Below are 23,151 nucleotides of genomic sequence, written 5' to 3'. Positions count from 1 at the left end.
GAATATAAAGTTATGCCTTTCGGTGTGACCAATGCACCTGGAGTGTTTATGGAGTATATGAATCGCATCTTCCATGCATTTTTGGATCGGTTCGTAGTTGTGTTCATCGACGATATTTTGATTTACTCTAAGACTGAAGAAGAACATGCCGAGCATCTGAGGATTGTTTTGCAAGTGTTGAAAGAGAAGAAACTTTATGCCAAATTGTCTAAGTGTGAATTCTGGTTGAAAGAAGTGAGTTTTCTAGGTCATGTTATTTCTGGTGATGGTATTGCAGTGGATCCGTCTAAAGTTGAAGCGGTATCACAGTGGGAGACTCCGAAGTCCGTTACTGAAATTAGAAGTTTCTTGGGTTTAGCTGGTTACTATAGAAGGTTTATTGAAGGATTTTCTAAGTTAGCTCTTCCGCTAACGCAGTTGACTTGTAAAGGTAAAACTTTTGTGTGGGACGTCCATTGTGAGAAAAGTTTCGGTGAATTGAAGAAGCGTTTGACGACTGTTCCAGTGTTAATTTTGCCGAAGTCAGATGAACCTTTTGTGGTATATTGTGATGCGTCCAAGTTGGGTTTAGGAGGTGTGCTTATGCAAGAAGGTAAAGTGGTAGCTTATGCTTCAAGACAGTTGAGAGTTCATGAGAAGAATTATCCTACGCATGATCTCGAGTTGGCGGCTGTAGTCTTCGTATTGAAGATATGGAGACATTACTTGTATGGTTCAAGATTTGAGGTGTTTAGTGATCACAAGAGTTTGAAGTATTTGTTCGATCAGAAGGAATTGAATATGAGACAGCGAAGATGGCTTGAATTGTTGAAAGATTATGACTTTGGTTTGAATTATCATCCAGGTAAAGCTAATGTTGTTGCGGATGCCTTGAGTAGGAAGACATTGCATATGTCCGTCATGATGGTCAGAGAGTTCGAATTGCTTGAACAGTTTAGAGATATGAGTTTGGTTTGCGAATGGTCACCTCAGAGTGTGAAACTGGGTATGCTGAAGATTGATAGTGAATTTCTGAAAAGTATCAAGGAAGCACAGAAAGTTGATGTAAAGTTTGTGGACTTGTTGGTTGCTAGAGATCAAACTGAAGACAGTGATTTTAAAATCGATGATCAAGGTGTGTTGAGATTCCGAGGAAGAATTTGTATCCCAGACAATGAAGAGATTAAGAAGATGATTCTTGAAGAGAGTCATAGAAGTAGCTTGAGTATTCACCCGGGAGCTACGAAGATGTATCATGATTTAAAGAAGATTTTCTGGTGGACTGGTTTGAAACGAGATGTGGCACAATTTGTGTATTCCTGTTTAGTTTGTCAGAAGTCGAAAGTTGAGCATCAGAAACCTGCTGGAATGATGGTACCTTTAGACGTGCCAGAATGGAAATGGGATAGTATATCGATGGATTTTGTGACGAGTTTGCCGAATACTCCGAGAGGGAACGACGCAATTTGGGTTATTGTTGATAGGTTGACGAAGTCAGCTCATTTTCTACCTATTAATATTAGTTTCCCTGTTGCCCAGTTGGCAGAGATTTATATCAAGGAGATTGTGAAGTTGCATGGTGTTCCTTTGAGCATCGTGTCAGATAGAGATCCAAGATTTACTTCTAGATTTTGGAAAAGTTTGCAAGAGGCCTTGGGTTCGAAGTTGAGATTGAGTTCGGCGTATCATCCACAGACAGATGGTCAGTCGGAGAGGACAATTCAGTCGCTAGAGGATTTGTTGAGAATTTGTGTTCTTGAGCAAGGAGGAACTTGGGATAGTCATCTTCCGTTGATCGAGTTCACTTATAATAATAGTTATCATTCTAGTATTGGAATGGCACCGTTCGAGGCTTTGTATGGTCGGAGATGCAGAACTCCGTTGTGTTGGTTTGAATCAGGAGAAAGAGTGGTCTTAGGACCAGAGATTGTTCAGCAAACTACTGAGAAAGTTCAGATGATCCAAGAGAAAATGAAGGCGTCGCAGAGTCGACAAAAGAGCTATCACGATAAGCGTAGAAAAGATCTTGAATTTCAGGAAGGAGACCACGTGTTTTTGAGAGTCACTTCTATGACTGGTGTAGGACGTGCTTTGAAGTCAAAGAAGTTGACCCCGAAGTTCATTGGTCCGTATCAGATACTGGAAAGAGTTGGAACGGTGGCTTACCGAGTGGGTTTACCACCGCATCTTGCGAATTTGCACAACGTTTTCCATGTGTCGCAACTTCGAAAGTATGTTCCGGATCCATCTCATGTGATCCAAAGTGACGATGTGCAAGTTAGAGACAACCTTACGGTAGAAACTTTACCGTTGAGGATTGATGATCGTAAAGTGAAGACGTTGAGAGGCAAGGAGATACCTCTCGTGAGAGTCGTTTGGACGGGAGCGACTGGTGAAAGCTTGACGTGGGAGCTTGAGAGTAAGATGCTGGAGTCTTATCCAGAGTTGTTTACTTAAGGTAAATTTTCGAGGACGAAAATCTTTTAAGTGGGGGAGAGTTGTAACGCCCACTTTCGTTTAATCGTTATTTAATCGAGTTTAGGCAATTATATTATAATTATATAATATATGCATGATTTTGATATGTTTTGATGATTTGTGGTGATTTTGGTGATTTGATTGATGACGTGTTAAGTTATGAGTTTTGGAGGATTTGATAAGATTAGAGAATTTATTTTATTGTTAAATAAAATAAAGATTTGAAAATAATATAAAATATTTAGTTGAGGGCTGTTTTGATATTTTAGATAGTTTTGGGGGTGAAAGCGAGATAAGATAAGTTATTAGAAAGAGGTATAAATAGGAGAAGACCTAATATTTTAGAAACTCATTGTACGTGAAAACTTTTGGAAAAAGGGAGAAAAGCTTAGAGAGAAGCTAGAGACCAAGAGTGCTGCGATTTTCTTCATTCAAGGTAAGGGTGAGACTAATAATTCAATAATGTTAATTACTGTAATTCTGATGATTAGTTGACAAAGTTAGGATTGATTTAGAGAAGTTTTGGAATTAGGTCAAAACCCTAAAAAATGATGATCAAACGGTAAAACTTGTTAGATTAATGAAAGAACCGTCCTTTAACCTTAGAATATGTTTAGGATGAATTCTGGAATCAAAATTAGGCTTTGAACCATGTTGTGTGATGAATTTTTGAGAAAAACCCTAGTCTGCCCGTGCTTCTGTTCATCGCTCGCCACGGCGAGGGATGATCCTCGCCTCGCGAGTGATGAACTTCATCGCTCGCCACGCGAGCCCCCTTTCCTTCGCCTCGCGAGTTGTTTGGTGCAACTCGCCATGGCGAGCAACCTTTCCTCGCCTCGCGAGCTTAGGCAGAGTGCATGTCATATTTCGTGTTTCGACCTTTTTAGTTGAATCTTGTATGCCTTTGAGTACCTGAACATGCCTAGTATTGATTAGGAATGAATGTAGGATCAGAGGGAACCCAGAACAACCTTAGTTTGGGAGTTGAGTGGTACTCGCCATGGCGAGTAAGAACTCTCGCCTCGCGAGTACAACCAGAATGTAGTTTCCTGAGTGTTTGTGCGATCTGTGTCGCACTTGTTGATCAAGAGTGAACCCCTAACTGGTAATGAGACCTAGTGATGTCGTTTAATGCCAGACTGTAGAGTTGTTTAAGTTATATTAATATTAATTGAATATGAACTATTGTATTGTATATTCATGCAAGATAAGAAGATGTGATAATGATACAAATTATGTGCTCTGATATAATGATATCATCTTGTTATGTGACCTGTTTATGCTGCTTCCGTTATTTAACTAAGTGCATAATTATATGATGAAGTTTAGCTCCAAATTATTGGATGCATGTTGATAAGTCGATTACGTTGTTTTGTTCATATGTGTCCATGCATAGCATATCATTGAGCTTAGTCCTCACCACGAAAATTAGGAGCTTTGTCCTCCGCACGTTTTATAGGAGCTTTGTCCTCCGCACGATTAAAGTATATTAATACTTATGATGACGATTGGTACCACATGCATATAAGGAGTCTAGGAGCATTGTCACATTGTCATGATTAAGATGCCTTGTTGATGATGAATGGATATGTGATTACGTGATAAGTGTTCATTGATTATGTTATGTTGTTTATAATGATTGGATATATGATTACGTGATAACTGTTTAGCATTTATGCAAAGTTAATAATGGAATGATTATGATGTTAATTTATGATTCGCAATTACATTGATTAATGTTATTTTATTATGAAATCTCACCCCTTCTGCTTGAAAATGTTGCCCTTCGTATGGGTAACTTGCAGGTGATCGTGCTTAGTGTGCAGTTGCCGTCGTGAGTGGCCTTGCCTTCACTGTGTCGTCTAGGTCGCTCTGATACGTAACGGGATGGGGTTATATGCTATAACATGCTTCATTCTTTTGCGTGAACTGAAATAAAGGAGTAAAGGGCCAAACACAAGTACATAATTTACACGTTAGCATTTAATTCTACATTTTTCTATCACTACGAGTGATAATCTGGTAGTTTGGTGATTTAAGAAGCCAAACATGTAAGTTGATAGTAAGCAGTATTATACTACAGATAGACTGTCATGGAATGCTGAGTCCGCTTATAACCTTTTCGACGCTGCAGATGCATGAGGCATACTTGCCATTCCTCTCTTCAATTGGACCAGATTTTTTGTAGCACTACGCGCGATGGATCATATGCTGTTAAGAAAGGTTATAGGCTATGTATGCAGAAGATTATCGAGCACTCACACAGTCTGTGTTCTATGGGATACTGACTTGGAGGATTCGATCCATTGTCTTTTTACATGTGCTCACGCGAGGAACACTTGGAATCTGTTGCATTTAAGTACTCGCCATAGCAAGCAGATCACTTACCATAGCGAGTTGATCAGTGAGAAAACCTGATTTTGTGATTTAACTCCTTTAGTCGAGCTTTAGATGTTTTTGAGTGCCTGAATATGTACAATAATGATTAAGCAAGTTTTTAGATTCAGATTGAACCTGGGAAAGTTTTAATATGGATTTTTGGGTGAAAAATGACAAGTTCCTGAGAGCACCCATTTCTTGTTCGCCAAGGCGAGTAGTTTACTCGCCAAGGCGAATAGCCACTTTTCTGAACTCGCCATAGCGAGTAATGTCCCTCGCCTCGCGAGCTCCTGTAAGACAGAATGCCTTGTTTAGGGTTTTGCGATCCTTGTCGCACGAGATGTTATGAGTTGATCCTTGGGGTAGGAATGAAGGTTGAATATAATATTACTGATGATCTATGAAGCTGTTATAATATGATTTAATGTTGATAGTAATGTAATATATTTGTATATGCATTATGTGAATTATATAAGATGTTTTAAGTTGATGTTGTTTATTATTTGATATTGTTATATCTGAGATGTTTATGTGCTGCCTATGTTGCTGTTGTTGGTTATGTTAAATATTTATATGCCTCATGTGAAAAATGTATAATGTTTAAGTTGTTGATGCTTTTCATTAATATTGTTATGTTGTGAATTGCTTGTGCTGTTTCTGTTGCTGTTGAATATTGATCAAGTTGCAGGTGTTAGTCTAAGTTGTAAAGTTGTAAGTTGTCGTTCCAAAGTATTGGAGTCTTAAGTTGTCGATTGTTTCTAAGTTGTAAGTTGTCGTTCCAAAGTATTGAAGTCTTAAGTTGTCGATGTTGTCTAAGTTGTAAGTTGTCGTTCCAAAGTATTGCAGTCTTAAGTTGTCGATGTTGTCCAAGTTGTAAGTTGTTGAGTCCATGCATACTCATTTAAGTTGAGGGCTTGATGCCCTGGAGCCTTTGCTCAATTAAGTTGAGGGCTTGATGTAACACCCCGTTTTCCCAATATACAAATTTCATAAACAATTATCAGAGTAAAAACCATAAACGGGATATCACATAGAAACGTAATCCAAAAATAAACAGTTAAATGATAATTTAACCTTCACAAATAACTTTAACATAGCAGCGGAAAATCATAAACATAAATCATAAACGTTTTGGCACGCAGGCCCAACAAGTATCTCAAAAGAGTTTATCAAAGCATAAATTATCATGGCAGTTCACGTAAAAGAATGAAGCATGTTATAGCATTAAACCCCATCCCGTTACGTATCAGAGAGACCTAGACGACACAGTGAGGCAAGGCCACTCACAGAAGCAACTGCACACTAAGCACGATCACCTGCAAGTTACCCATACGAAGGGCAACATTTTCAAGCAGAAGGGGTGAGATTTCATAATACAATAACATTAATCAATGTAATTGAGAATCATAAATTAACATCATATTCATTCCATTACTAACTTTGCATAATTGCTAAACAGTTATCACGTAATCATATATCCAATCATTATAATCAACATAACATAATCAATGAACACTTATCACGTAATCACATATTCATTCATTATCAACAAGGCATCTTAATCATGACAATGTGACAATGCTCCTAGACTCCGTATATGCATGTGGTACCAATCGTCATCATAAGTATTAATATACTTTAATCGTGCGGAGGACAAAGCTCCTATAAAACGTGCGGAGGACAAAGCTCCTTATATTCGTGGTGAGGACTAAGCTCAATGATATGCTATGCATGGTCACATATGAACAAAACATCGTAATCACTTATCAACATGCATCCAATAATTTGGAGCTAAACTTCATCATATAATTATGCACTTAGTTAAATAACGGAAGCAGCATAAACAGATCACATAACAAGATGATATCATTATATCAAAGCACATAATTTGTATCATTATCACATCTTCTTATCTTGCATGAATATACAATACTATAGTTCATGTTCAATTAATATTAATATAACTTAAACAACTCTACAGTCTGCATTAAACGACATCACTAGGTCTCATTACCAGTTAGGGGTTCATTCTTGATCAACAAGTGCGACACAGATCGCACTAAACACATAAACAGTTCATCCTGGTTGTACTCGCGAGGCGAGAGTACTTACTCGCCATGGCGAGTACCACTCAACTCCCAAATTAAGGTTGTTCTGGGTTCCCTCTGATCCTACATTCATTCCTAATCAATACTAGGTATGTTCAGGTACTCAAAGGCATACAAGATTCAACTAAAAAGGTCCAAACACGAAATATGACATGCACTCTGCCTAAGCTCGCGAGGCGAGGAAAGGTTGCTCGCCATGGCGAGTTGCACCAAACAACTCGCGAGGCGAAGGAAAGGGGCTCGCGTGGCGAGCGATGAAGTTCATCACTCGCGAGGCGAGGATCATCACTCGCCGTGGCGAGCGATGAACAGAAGCACGGGCAGACTAGGGTTTTTCTCAAAAATCCATCACACAACATGGTTCAAAGCCTAATTTTGATTCCAGAATTCATCCTAAACATATTCTAAGGTTAAAGGACGGTTCTTTCATCAATCTAACAAGTTTTTACCGTTTGATCATCAATTTTTAGGGTTTTGACCTAATTCCAAAACTTTTCTAAATCAATCCTAACTTTGTCAACTAATCATCAGAATTACAGTAATTAACATTATTGAATTATTAGTCTCACCCTTACCTTGAATGAAGAAAATCGCAGCACTCTTGGTCTCTAGCTTCTCTCTAAGCTTTTTCTCCCTTTTTCCAAAAGTTTTCACGTACAATGAGTTTCTAAAATATTAGGTCTTCTCCTATTTATATCTCTTTCTAATTACTTATCTTATCTCACTTTCTCCCCCAAAACTATCTAAAATATCAAAACAGCCCTCAACTAAATATTTTATATTATTTTCAAATCTTTATTCTATTTAACAATAAAATAAATCTCATAACATAATCAAATCCTCCAAAACTCATAACTTAACACGTAATCGATCAAATCACCAAAACATACCAAAATCATACATATATTATAAAAATATAATATAATCACCTAAACTCGATTAAATAAACGATTAAACGAAAGTGGGCGTTACAACTCTCCCCCACTTAAAAGATTTTCGTCCTCGAAAATTTACCTCAAGCAAACAACTCTGGATACGACTCCAGCATCTTACTCTCAAGCTCCCACGTCAAGCTTTCACCAGTCGCTCCCGTCCAAACGACTCTCACGAGAGGTATCTCCTTGCCTCTCAACGTCTTCACTTTACGATCATCAATCCTTACCGGTAAAGTCTCTACCGTAAGGTTGTCTCTAACTTGCACATCGTCACTTTGGATCACATGAGATGGATCCGGAACATACTTTCGAAGTTGCGACACATGGAAAACGTTGTGCAAATTCGCAAGATGCGGCGGTAAACCCACTCGGTAAGCCACCGTTCCAACTCTTTCCAGTATCTGATACGGACCAATGAACTTCGGGGTCAACTTCTTTGACTTCAAAGCACGTCCTACACCAGTCATAGGAGTGACTCTCAAAAACACGTGGTCTCCTTCCTGAAATTCAAGATCTTTTCTACGCTTATCGTGATAGCTCTTTTGTCGACTCTGCGACGCCTTCATTTTCTCTTGGATCATCTGAACTTTCTCAGTAGTTTGCTGAACAATTTCTGGTCCTAAGACCACTCTTTCTCCTGATTCAAACCAACACAACGGAGTTCTGCATCTCCGACCATACAAGGCCTCGAACGGTGCCATTCCAATACTAGAATGATAACTATTATTATAAGTGAACTCGATCAACGGAAGATGACTATCCCAAGTTCCTCCTTGCTCAAGAACACAAATTCTCAACAAATCCTCTAGCGACTGAATTGTCCTCTCCGACTGACCATCTGTCTGTGGATGATACGCCGAACTCAATCTCAACTTCGAACCCAAGGCCTCTTGCAAACTTTTCCAAAATCTAGAAGTAAATCTTGGATCTCTATCTGACACAATGCTCGAAGGAATACCATGCAACTTCACAATCTCTTTGATATAAATCTCTGCCAACTGGGCAACAGGGAAACTAATATTAATAGGTAGAAAATGAGCTGACTTCGTCAACCTATCAACAATAACCCAAATTGCGTCGTTCCCTCTCGGAGTATTCGGCAAACTCGTCACAAAATCCATCGATATACTATCCCATTTCCATTCTGGCACGTCTAAAGGTACCATCATTCCAGCAGGTCTCTGATGCTCAACTTTCGACTTCTGACAAACTAAACAGGAATACACAAACTGTGCCACATCTCGTTTCAAACCAGACCACCAGAAAATCTTCTTTAAATCATGATACATCTTCGTAGCTCCCGGATGAATACTCAAGCTACTTCTATGACTCTCTTCAAGAATCATCTTCTTAATCTCTTCATTGTCTGGGATACAAATTCTTCCTCGGAATCTCAACACACTTTGATCATCGATTTTAAAATCACTGTCTTCAGTCTGATCTCTAGCAACCAACAAGTCCACAAACTTTACATCAACTTTCTGTGCTTCCTTGATACTTTTCAGAAATTCACTATCAATCTTCAGCATACCCAGTTTCACACTCTGAGGTGACCATTCGCAAACCAAACTCATATCTCTAAACTGTTCAAGCAATTCGAACTCTCTGACCATCATGGCGGACATATGCAATGTCTTCCTACTCAAGGCATCTGCAACAACATTAGCTTTACCTGGATGATAATTCAAACCAAAGTCATAATCTTTCAACAATTCGAGCCATCTTCGCTGTCTCATATTCAATTCCTTCTGATCGAACAAATACTTCAAACTCTTGTGATCACTAAACACCTCAAATCTCGAACCATACAAGTAATGTCTCCATATCTTCAATACAAAGACTACGGCCGCCAACTCAAGATCATGCGTAGGATAATTCTTCTCATGGATTCTCAACTGTCTTGAAGCATAAGCTACCACTTTACCTTCTTGCATAAGTACACCTCCTAAACCCAACTTGGACGCATCACAATATACCACAAAAGGTTCATCTGACTTCGGCAAAATTAACACTGGAGCAGTCGTCAAACGCTTCTTCAATTCACCGAAACTTTTCTCACAATGGACGTCCCACACAAAAGTTTTACCTTTACAAGTCAACTTCGTTAGCGGAAGAGCTAACTTAGAAAATCCTTCAATAAACCTTCTATAGTAACCAGCTAAACCCAAGAAACTTCTAATTTCAGTAACGGACTTAGGAGTATCCCATTGCGATACAGTTTCGACTTTAGACGGATCCACAGCAATACCATCACCAGAAATAACATGGCCTAGAAAACTCACCTCATTCAACCAGAATTCACACTTAGACAATTTAGCATAAAGTTTCTTCTCTTTCAACACTTGTAAGACAATCTTCAGATGCTCAGCATGTTCTTCTTCAGTCTTGGAGTAAATCAAAATATCGTCGATAAACACAACCACAAACCGATCCAAAAATGCATGGAAGATGCGATTCATATACTCCATAAACACTCCAGGTGCATTGGTCACACCGAAAGGCATAACTTTATATTCATAGTGACCATAACGCGTTCTGAAAGCTGTCTTCTGCATATCCTCATCTTTTACTTTAATCTGGTGATAACCTGATCTCAAATCAATCTTGCTGAAAACTCGTGCACCCACTAGCTGATCCATCAAATCATCAATTCTCGGAAGTGGATACCTATTCTTGATAGTTACCTTGTTCAACTGTCGATAATCAATACACAACCGCATACTACCATCTTTCTTCTTTACTAGCAAAACCGGCGCTCCCCAAGGTGAAACACTTGGTCTAACAAACTTCTTCTCAAGCAAGTCTTCTAACTGTTTCTTCAACTCAGATAACTCAGAAGCAGACATACGATAAGGTGCCATCGAGACCGGCTTCGTTCCAGGAACAAGATCAATAGAAAACTCAACTTCTCTCTCTGGAGGCACATCAGGAATCTCATCTGGAAAAACTTCAGGAAATTCACACACCACCGGTAGCCTATCTATCACTGCTTGATTCTCAACAGATAAAGAAGCCATTAACGAAAACATCAAGATACCATCGCGTTCCAGTTGCTTCAGCTGCTTAGTAGATAAAAACTCTGCACCACTTTCCTCTTCGACGGAAGAGAAATGTACTGACTTGCTAAAACAATTAATAAGAACGTGGTTGTACTCTAACCAGTTCATACCCAAAATCACATCCATACCACTCAAAGGTAGACAAACTAAATCCATTTCAAAATCACGACCAAACATAGACAAAGGACATTTCAAACATACGAGAGAAGTAGTCACCGAACCCTTAGCTGGAGTTTCGACAACCATCTCTCCATTCATATCAGACAAGTCAAGACCCAAAGCAGAAACACAATCGAAAGCAATAAAACAATGCGTAGCACCAGTATCAATAATAGCAACTAAAGGAGTATTATTAATATAGCAAGTACCTCTGATCAAACGATCCTCATTCTCTGTCTGAGTCCCAGTCAAAGCAAAGACCCTACCAGTAGTCGGCGCCCTCTTAGGCTGAGTACACTGTGAACTAATGTGACCCTCTCCATTGCAATTAAAGCACACAATGTCTGTACGATTGCAATCAGCTACAACATGACCTTTCTTGCCACACCGAACACACTTCTTGATTTCCTCAGGGCAGACGTTGCTCTTGTGGCCTTTTCCACCACAATTAAAGCACACAATCTCTGCAGCATCCTTCTTCTTTGGCCGCCTAACATCGACCATCTTCTGTTTACCTTTGTCAGCAGGGGCACTGTACGGCTTAGGACGACTCTGCTGTCCCTTACCCTTCCTCTCATTCACTACCTTGTAGTGAGCCTTCGTATCTTCTTCATATATCCTGCAGCTATTAACCAAATCCTGAAAAACTCTCAGCTGTTGGTACCCAATCGCCCTCTTGATGTCGGGCCTCAAACCGTTCTCGAACTTGATGCATCTCGAGAACTCAGCATTCTCTGCAGTGTAGTGCGGGTAGAACTTTGACAGCTCCACGAACTTGGCAGCATACTCTGTCACGGACATATTTCCTTGCTTCAGCTCAAGGAATTCGATCTCCTTCTTCCCGCGAACATCTTCCGGAAAGTATCTTCTCAGGAACTCTCTCCTGAAAACAGCCCAAGTCACAACAGCTCCCTCCTGCCCAAGGGTAGGCAGAAGAGCAACCCGCCAGTCATCAGCTTCCTCGGCCAGCTGATGAGTACCAAACCGCACCTTCTGATCCTCCGTGCACTGCATAACCCGGAAAATCCTCTCAATCTCCTTAAGCCACGTCTGGGCTCCATCAGGGTCATAACGTCCTTTGAAAGTCGGAGGGTTCTTCTTCATGAACGTCTCCAACATCCTAGCTTCAGCATTCACGCCAGCATTCGCGTTAGGTTGTTATCCCACAGCTTGGGCAACAGCTTGTAGAGCAGCAGCTAACGCAGCATCATTCCTTCCAGCCATTTCTGATATTCTACAAAAGTAGCAACAACAACATGAGATAGTAATATAAATATTACTAAGACTCGACACGACTCTCTAATTGACCGGACGGACCGACCTGCTCTGATACCAATTGTAACACCCCGTTTTCCCAATATACAAATTTCATAAACAATTATCAGAGTAAAAACCATAAACGGGATATCACATAGAAACGTAATCCAAAAATAAACAGTTAAATGATAATTTAACCTTCACAAATAACTTTAACATAGCAGCGGAAAATCATAAACATAAATCATAAACGTTTTGGCACGCAGGCCCAACAAGTATCTCAAAAGAGTTTATCAAAGCATAAATTATCATGGCAGTTCACGTAAAAGAATGAAGCATGTTATAGCATTAAACCCCATCCCGTTACGTATCAGAGCGACCTAGACGACACAGTGAGGCAAGGCCACTCACAGAAGCAACTGCACACTAAGCACGATCACCTGCAAGTTACCCATACGAAGGGCAACATTTTCAAGCAGAAGGGGTGAGATTTCATAATACAATAACATTAATCAATGTAATTGAGAATCATAAATTAACATCATATTCATTCCATTACTAACTTTGCATAATTGCTAAACAGTTATCACGTAATCATATATCCAATCATTATAATCAACATAACATAATCAATGAACACTTATCACGTAATCACATATTCATTCATTATCAACAAGGCATCTTAATCATGACAATGTGACAATGCTCCTAGACTCCGTATATGCATGTGGTACCAATCGTCATCATAAGTATTAATATACTTTAATCGTGCGGAGGACAAAGCTCCTATAAAACGTGCGGAGGACAAAGCTCCTTATATTCGTGGTGAGGACTAAGCTCAATGATATGCTATGCATGGTCACATATGAACAAAACATCGTAATCACTTATCAACATGCATCCAATAATTTGGAGCTAAACTTCATCATATAATTATGCACTTAGTTAAATAACGGAAGTAGCATAAACAGATCACATAACAAGATGATATCATTATATCAAAGCACATAATTTGTATCATTATCACATCTTCTTATCTTGCATGAATATACAATACTATAGTTCATGTTCAATTAATATTAATATAACTTAAACAACTCTACAGTCTGCATTAAACGACATCACTAGGTCTCATTACCAGTTAGGGGTTCATTCTTGATCAACAAGTGCGACACAGATCGCACTAAACACATAAACAGTTCATCCTGGTTGTACTCGCGAGGCGAGAGTACTTACTCGCCATGGCGAGTACCACTCAACTCCCAAACTAAGGTTGTTCTGGGTTCCCTCTGATCCTACATTCATTCCTAATCAATACTAGGTATGTTCAGGTACTCAAAGGCATACAAGATTCAACTAAAAAGGTCCAAACACGAAATATGACATGCACTCTGCCTAAGCTCGCGAGGCGAGGAAAGGTTGCTCGCCATGGCGAGTTGCACCAAACAACTCGCGAGGCGAAGGAAAGGGGCTCGCGTGGCGAGCGATGAAGTTCATCACTCGCGAGGCGAGGATCATCACTCGCCGTGGCGAGCGATGAACAGAAGCACGGGCAGACTAGGGTTTTTCTCAAAAATCCATCACACAACATGGTTCAAAGCCTAATTTTGATTCCAGAATTCATCCTAAACATATTTTAAGGTTAAAGGACGGTTCTTTCATCAATCTAACAAGTTTTTACCGTTTGATCATCAATTTTTAGGGTTTTGACCTAATTCCAAAACTTTTCTAAATCAATCCTAACTTTGTCAACTAATCATCAGAATTACAGTAATTAACATTATTGAATTATTAGTCTCACCCTTACCTTGAATGAAGAAAATCGCAGCACTCTTGGTCTCTAGCTTCTCTCTAAGCTTTTTCTCCCTTTTTCCAAAAGTTTTCACGTACAATGAGTTTCTAAAATATTAGGTCTTCTCCTATTTATATCTCTTTCTAATTACTTATCTTATCTCACTTTCTCCCCCAAAACTATCTAAAATATCAAAACAGCCCTCAACTAAATATTTTATATTATTTTCAAATCTTTATTCTATTTAACAATAAAATAAATCTCATAACATAATCAAATCCTCCAAAACTCATAACTTAACACGTAATCGATCAAATCACCAAAACATACCAAAATCATACATATATTATAAAAATATAATATAATCACCTAAACTCGATTAAATAAACGATTAAACGAAAGTGGGCGTTACACTTGATGCCCTGGGAGTATATTAATGCTCAAATAAGTTGAGGGCTTGATGCGCTGGGAGCCTATTTACGCTCAATACGTTGGGGGCTTGATGCCCTGGATTGGTACCACATGCATGATTAAGAAGATAAAGTTGCATAGTCAAGTCGTTGTTGATGAGTTGTCATCCATGAGTTGTTAAGTTGTTGATGAATTGTCATCCTTGAGTTGTTAAGTTGTTGACGAGTTGTCATCCATGAGTTGTTAAGTTGTTAAGTTGTCTTCTATCCACGTGTTGTTAATAAAGTGCTTATGAAGATTATATGATATTGATTATGATGTTGTTATGTTATTTAAGATGTTGATTATGATGTTGTTATGTTATTTATGATGTTGATTATGATGTTTCTATGTTGTTGTTATGTTATTTATGATATTGATTATGATGTCGTTATGTTATTTATGACGTTGATTAGGATGTTGTTATGTTGTTTATGATATGATGAATTATGTAGTTATACGATGATGTTTATGATATGATGTTTATGATATTATATGATGATGTTTATGATGTGATGATTATGTTGTGTTGTTTATATTATTATGAGAAGATGTTTATGATATGATGAATTATGTTGTTATACGAAGATGTTTATGATATGATGTTTATGTTGTTATATGGTGATATTTATGATGTGATGATTATGTTGTTATATGATGAATGTATATGAAGTGATGAATATGATATTAATGATGACTAGAAGTTGATTGATGATTTAATGAAGTACTATAAGAAGAATTATTATTATAAATTGATGATGTTTAAGTTGTTAAATGTAATTGATGAATTATATGCTTAATATTATTGTTTGTGAAATCTCACCCCTTCTGCTTGGAAATGTTGTCCACCATGGGTAACTTGCAGGTAACCAAGAATAGTTGATGTCGTGTGAGGTTTCTCTCCCGTGTGTCTTAGGTGCTCTGATACGTAACGGGATGAGATTTTGTTGCTATTTTCTATTCCTTACGAATTACTTTATGAATTTTCAAGAACAAGTTGATGATTTGATTTTATGAGATTTTAATGATGAGGCCTTTGTGCCAAAGACTGTTTTTTAGATGTTGAATAAATTCCGCTGCGAAGTATTAATTATTATGTTGTTGAATTTTGAAGGAAAATTAGTTAATTATTCCATTTATATTTTTAAGAAAAGAAGTGTGACATTCCGTTTGTGTTGAATACTCTGATTATTTAAATGAAATTTTTACATTGGAAAAACAAGGTGTTACATGCACCTATTGACACATATATGCATGTGGTACCAAATCACCTCAAGGTCGTCACCTTCTATGCAACAAAAACATGATATGTAAGATTTCACACTCGTCTTACATAATCTCCGAAGTAAAAGAGCTCAACCCTTTTACAACTACAAACTCAACAAGCATCACGATGCATCTACATGTAACAAGACTCGATAATGCGACAACAATCCACAATTTTCACCACAATATATAGGACAACTCCCAATTATATTGATCATCTCCACAACATTTGCATTATCAAGAAAACATGTCCATACACAATCAATTCATAGTCTTCATCATCACACATCAACATGATTATCAATAATCAACAATGTCATTCAACATCAACTATCACATATAGTTTCACCATTTCAAGCATTCTCATATTCCAAGTAAGAAAACATACAACATCTTATGATAAATATCATATCCAACACATAACAATTCATTTACACACCTCCATTTAGTCATACAAGGTTAGTCACGAAAGATCATAAGATAATTGGCTTAAAAGAACCATTTCCGATAAGTCCATGTCAAGTGCCAAACGGCCAACATTGACAAATCCCAAAACAAGGTAACAATATAAAGTTCGAAAACTCTCAAAACAATCTTAATCAATCATGTAGTCAAGGACTTAAGCCACTTACAAACTATTAGAAATTAGTTCAAAGTGTAACAGCCCGATTTTTAGCTAGATTTATTTTAATTACTTTTATTATGTGTTTTATGTGTTTGTGTGTGATTATTCATCATTATGTGCATTTTCATGGATTTCCGTGTTAGAATGGTATTTTCGTCGTTTTGGACTTAGGGGTATTTTAGTCATTTTGTGAGAACGGGTAAAATTATATTTTTGGTGGGAATTACTTTTAGTGATTTGTGAGAATAGAGTTATTTTACTAAGTTACTAGAGTAAAATTGAGATTTTACGGTTTAGTGACCGTTAGTGACATTTTACCGTTATTAGTTAATTATCGGTTAGAGTGTAGAAATTTTGAGATGTGAATAGAAATGGGTTAAGTCCATTAGGTTTTGGGTTAGGCCCATTGGAGGGTTATACCACAAAACAATTGTCTTAGAGGAAAAACCTCATTCATTTCATTTCATAGATATTTTGAGAGAGGTAGAGAGAGAAAGTGGGAGAAGAGAAGAACAAGGGTTAGAGAGAAGAGGAACTTGAAGAATTCAAGGGTTTGAAGAATCATAGGAGCTAAAGTGAAGCTTGAGTTAATAATTGGTGATAATTAAGGTAAGAGGGTTAGTTTTCATCATAATCATTTAGTTAATTCTTTTTCTCTTGTTCTATGCATAATTGATTATGGGAATAAGTGATTATCATGAACCCAATCTTTGAAATTCGTGCTTATGTTGTAGAGATATGTTTGAATGTGTTAATTTGATGTTAAATGAATTGTTGATTATGAAATTGCAAGTTCATGATGTATGAAAATGGGTAGTTTGTAAATTATGCTCAAATGGTGAATTATGGATGGTTGTTGATGAATTGTGATATGTTTCATGATCAATGGTTGTTGTTGTTTAGTCATATTGTTGATGATAATTCATGGCTTGGGTTTGCATGATTCATGATTTGTTGTTGAGAAATGGATTGTTGTTGGTGGTTTTGTGAAATTGGTGAATTATGACATGTTGTTGTTGAAATATGATGGAATGCATGATCATAAGTTGTGGTTGTGGTTAATTGTTGATGATAATCTCATTGCATGACTTGGGTATGAATTATGTTGAGATGTTGTTGTTGAATTGTGTTGAATTGGAAGAAATGAATTGTTGTTGTTGTTGAAGATTTGTTCTTTTGAGAAAAATCATTTTAAAACAATTCCATAACTTATTCAAAATGCCACGAAACGAGCGAGTTCGACGTGTTAGAATCTCGGGTTATGCCACGGATCAGTTTTGATGATTAGGGGTTTTACACATTCGATTTTGGAGCGAAATTGGCGAAAACCCGCAGCCGAAACACTCGAAAACGTGTGTTACGAAGCGCTGCGCCTGAGCAAGGGTGCCAGGCGCCCACAAGTCAGTAAGCCAGCGCTGGGCGCCCTACTTCGAGCGCTAGGCGCCCTGGACAGGGCAACATGCTTGTTGCTTCGTGTCCGGGTGCTTGGGGGTGGTCTTCTGAGGGTCCTAGGCGATCGTTTTGAATTGTTCTTTTGCTGTTTTCACTTACTTTTCTACTGGAACACATTTGGCTTTGTCGAAGCTTTAATTTTCCAAATGGTTTGAAACTTGAGATTGTGTCGTTTCGGTTTTTCGGAATTGTCGAAACTTGGAATTTTGTGAACAAAAAGGATTGCAAGCTTGGTGTACAGTTCACATGGGCTTAGGCAATGCGTGTAAAGTTGGTACAATGTCTTAATCATGTCAAACTTGATTTTCGGGTGGAATTGTGGAATGTATAAACTTGGGATTTTCTCATACGAACGTAGGCTAATCTTTGAACTAATGATTGATAGTTCGTAAGTGGTCTATGTTCATACTTATATGATTGATTAAGATTGAATTATAGGATTTCAAACTTGAATAAGTTGCCTAGCTTTGAAAATTATCAATGTTGGCCGTTTGCCACATGATTTGCATTTTTGTCGAAAATGTTTCTTGAGCCAATTGTCTTGTGAGTTATTGTGACCATTCTTGTATGACTAAGTGAAGTTGTATGAGTGAATGAATGTATTTTGGATATGATGATTATCATGAGATATGTATGCTATCTTACTTAGAATGTAAGGAATCCTTGAAATGGTGAAACTATATGTGATAGTTGATGTTGAATGACATTGTTGATTATTGATAATCATGTTGATGTATGATGAATCGTAGATGTTGAATATGATATTTATCATGAGATGTTGTTTTCCCTCTTACTTGGAATATGAGAATGCTTTAAATGGTGAAACTATATGTGATAGTTGATGTTGGATAACATTTCATTATTGATGATCATGTTGATGTGGTGATGATGAATGCTATGATTTAATTGTGTATGGACATGTTTTCTTGATAATGCAAATGATGTGGAGATGAACAATATAAATGGGTGTTGTCCTATATATTGTGGTGAAAATTGTGATTGTTGTCGCATTATCGAGTCTTGTTACATGTCCATGCATCATAGTCGTGTTGAGATTGTAGTTGTAAAAGGGTTGAGCTCTTTTACTTCGGAGATTATATAAGACGGGTGTGAAATCTTACATACGATGTTTTTGTTGCATCGAAGGTGGCGACCTTGAGGTGATTTGGTACCACATGCATGTAAGTGTCGATAGGTGCATATCATGACATTAGTCTTATTGATAAATGTGGTTGGTGATTGTTCATGAAATGTGATTAATGATTGTTCATGATAAATATGGTTGGTGATTGTGTATGAATAACTGTGAATTGATAATTGTTCATGACACATGTGATTGGTGATTATTGATGTGAGATATTGGGGTTTTTATGTAAGTATATGCATGAGAATATTATTGATCAAGTGCATGATGTTTAAATTGAAATATTCATGTTAACTGTTATTTGCATTATGATGATGTAATACTTACCCCAGTGGTTTTAACCGCCTACCTGTCTGTATGGATGGGTAGACATTGTGCAGGAGTATCGCTTGGTGATTTTGTGCTTGGTGATATCGGGAGCTTTCTCCGATATCGGTGTTGAGTCGGCTCTGATCTAGGCTTGTTGTGTTGGTCTAGATTAGTTTATTTTTGGATTCTGTTATGTTTGGAGATGACCCGTTTGTTGGGATTTTTGAGATGCATCTATGTTGATGTAATTTATTGCTTCATAACATGTATATGTTGATTACTCTGTTTTATATTCCGCTGCAACTTTTGAGGTTTATATACATGTTTATTAATTTTTGAATTTTGAATGTGGCGTAGCCTCTATTTCTTGAATAAATGTATTATTCGCATGTTTAATTACTTTAATAGAAATAGGACTGTTACATAAAGGATAGCTTAAGTTCACATGAGAAAACCCAAGTTCATATTTTCCACAATCCCACCCGAAAATCAAGTTTGACATGATTAAGACATTGTACTAACCTTACAAGACTTGTCTAAGTCTATATGAACTGTAAACCAAGCTTGCTATCCTTTTTGTTCACATAATTCCAAGTTCCGACAATTTCCGAAAAACCGAACGACACAAACTCAAGTTTCAAACCATATGGAAAATTGAAGTTTCGACAAAGCCAATTGTGTTCCAATAGAAAAGTAAGTGAAAACAGCAAAAGAACACTTCAAAACGATCGCCTAGGACCCCTGCACGACCACCCCAAAGCACCCTGACACTGAACAACGTTCCCGTTGTCGTGTCCTGGGCGTCTGGCGCTAGGGGTGCATCGCCTAGCGCTAGCTCACTAACATGCGGGCGCCTAGCGCCCTTTCTCAGGCGCAGCGCTCCGCAACGCATGTTTTCGAGTGTTTCGGCCGCGGGTTTTCGCCAATTTCGCTCCAAAATCGAATGTGTAAAACCCCTAATCATCAAAAGTGATCTGAGGCATAACCCGAGACTCTAACACGTCAAACTTGCTCGTTTCGTGGCATTTTGAATAAGTTATGAAATTGTTTAAATTGATTTTTCTCAAAACAATAAGTCTTCAACAACAACAACAATTCATTTCTTCCAATTCAACACAATTCAACAGCAACACCTCAACATAATTCATACCCAAGTCATGCAATGAGATTATCATCAACAATTAACCAAACCCACAACTTATAATCATGCATTCCATCATATTTCAACAACAACATGTCATAATTCACCAATTTCACAAAACCACCAACAACAATCCATTTCTCATCAAGAAATCATGAATCATGCAAACCCAAGCCTTGAATTATCATCAACAACATGACTTAACAAAAACAACAACAATTGATCATGAAACTTATCACAATTCAACAACAACAAAGCATGATTCACCAATTGAGCATATTTTCAACATATACCAATTTCTCATACTTTGAAAATGTAATTCAACTAACAACAATTCAATTATCCCTAACTTCATACATCCAAACATGTCATCATAATCAAAGCACGAATTTTATCATTTATGCACAATTAATCAATTCACCCAATTAAGCACTTTTCATACAAATAATTGAAAATTGCAATAAGTGATTATGATGAATAGGTTAAACTCAAGTTTCAAACCATTTGGAAAATTGAAGTTTCGACAAAGCCAAATGTGTTCCAATAGAAAAGTAAGTGAAAACAGCAAAAGAACACTGAGGGTTGGTCTCCAAATTGGTGTGGAGATAGGGACTATGCTAGATTTACAGTTTATAATGGCACTGACTCATATGCTGTGAATCTTGGAGAAAATTCATGTGCCTGCAGGAAATGGGATCTGTCTGGCATACCTTGTCCACATGCAATTGCTTGCATATGGTATAATCAGAAAAATCCAGATGACTATGTGGCTCATTGGTACATGTTAGCACACTTACTCTAGCTTTTACTTTGTTTTAATTTATAAAACACATTAAAAAGGGCTTACAATTTAACTTGAGCATATAATTTAGCTTTTACTTTTACTTTATATAGGAAATCTACTTTTTTGGATACTTACAACAACCTCATACTGCCTTCTAATGGAACCAAAATTATGGCCACAAGTTGAACTTCCACCCATCTTGCCATCATATGTTAGAAGGGCACCAGGTAGGCCCAAAAAACAAAGAAAAAAAGGTAATGATGAGAAGGTGAAACATTCTTAATCTGGTGCTGGTAGTAGTAATTAAATATGTGCCCAAAAGAAACCAACACAGTCTCAAGTGTGGAAGGTGTGGTGAGCTTGGTCATAATGCTAGGACATGTTATGGTAAACAACTTGGTGACAGGATGCTTGCACCAGGGGAGAATCAGGTACAAACTATAATATGTTTTACTGTAATGTGTTAAATATGCAACTATCATATGTTATTTAACTTGTATTATGCATATTTCAGACGAATCCAACTGTTCAGCAACCTCAAGCACCACCTGCACCCAAGAAGAAAGGGCCAGCTAAAAAGAACGGACCAAGCAAAAAGGCTGGGCCACCAGCTGCAACCACAATTGCACCAACAGCTGCAACCACAACAGAAGCATCACATGGAAACACAACTGCACCACCAGCTGCAAGCACCACTTTACCACCACCTAGCACCATTGTACCACCACCTGCTGCAACCAACATTGTGTCACTTGCAAGAAACAATGTGCCAACTGCAAGAAACACTGTCACCAAAACTGACCCAAAGAAGATTGTGAGCAACTCTGTGCCAAATGTAAAGCCACAAATAGTGGGGGAAAACATACTCATGGTGCCTAAGAAGTGCAGGAACATTGGTCTGAAGAGAAAGTCTGATGAAATGGAGCCTATTGGAACACAACAGTCAGTAAACAATATAAGTAGTGCCACCTATTTGATATGTCTGTGGAGACTTATTCTATATTTTGTTGTAATGCAATTTAAGTACTTTTTTGTTGGCATTATATTTTGGGTTGTAATAGCTAAGTATTGAAACTTGATGGCATGTGTTATTTTGGAACACATTAGTGTAAGTTGTGTTACTTTGGAACCTATTTAGTATTCAAACATGGTTGATTGTAACTTAAGTCTACTTTTGGATATGCTATTTTGCAATATAATATCAGACTTTTTGTTATGTGTTCTACTCTGTCCTCCATATCATATTTTCATAACATTGTCTTACATATGTTCAAAGTTCATAACCACAAACATTTTTCATTAACTTGCCAAAATCAATGGTTAGAAACATTTTCATTAACTTGCCGAAATCAAAGGTTATAAACATTCAACATCATTCAGCTTCTTACAATAATCAACCTTGTTTCATAGCTAACCCTAGAGCTAAAAGGCAAAACATGAACAAAAGCATTCCTAACACAACTATGGCAATTACGGAACTTCTTTCTTTCTTCTTCAATTCATCATTCTTCCTCAACAGTGCTCGAATTATTTTCTTCTGCCTATCAGGTACCTCAGGATCATACCACCTAAAAAGATTGCATTTTCTTCTGCCAAAATACCTCCCACAGCCGTGAAACCTCCTCCCTGGATTCTCATCAGTCCAAGAAGTCACCAATGGTGAATCAACACCACAATAACAAACAAACTTGGTTCTTTGCTTCAATGTTGACCCACTAAACGAAGAAGAGGAATATTCAACCATTTTTGGTTTCCAGCAAAAACTAAGCTTCTTGTGTTGTTATGCGATTTAGATGAACAAACCGAAGGCCAGATGAGCAAACGAAATTGATTT

Source organism: Medicago truncatula, chromosome 1 (genome assembly GCF_003473485.1).
Source record: "Medicago truncatula cultivar Jemalong A17 chromosome 1, MtrunA17r5.0-ANR, whole genome shotgun sequence".
NCBI classification, from domain to species: Eukaryota; Viridiplantae; Streptophyta; class Magnoliopsida; order Fabales; family Fabaceae; genus Medicago; species Medicago truncatula.
The sequence above is the reverse complement of the archived record's forward strand: the minus strand, read 5'-3'. Positions refer to the sequence as shown.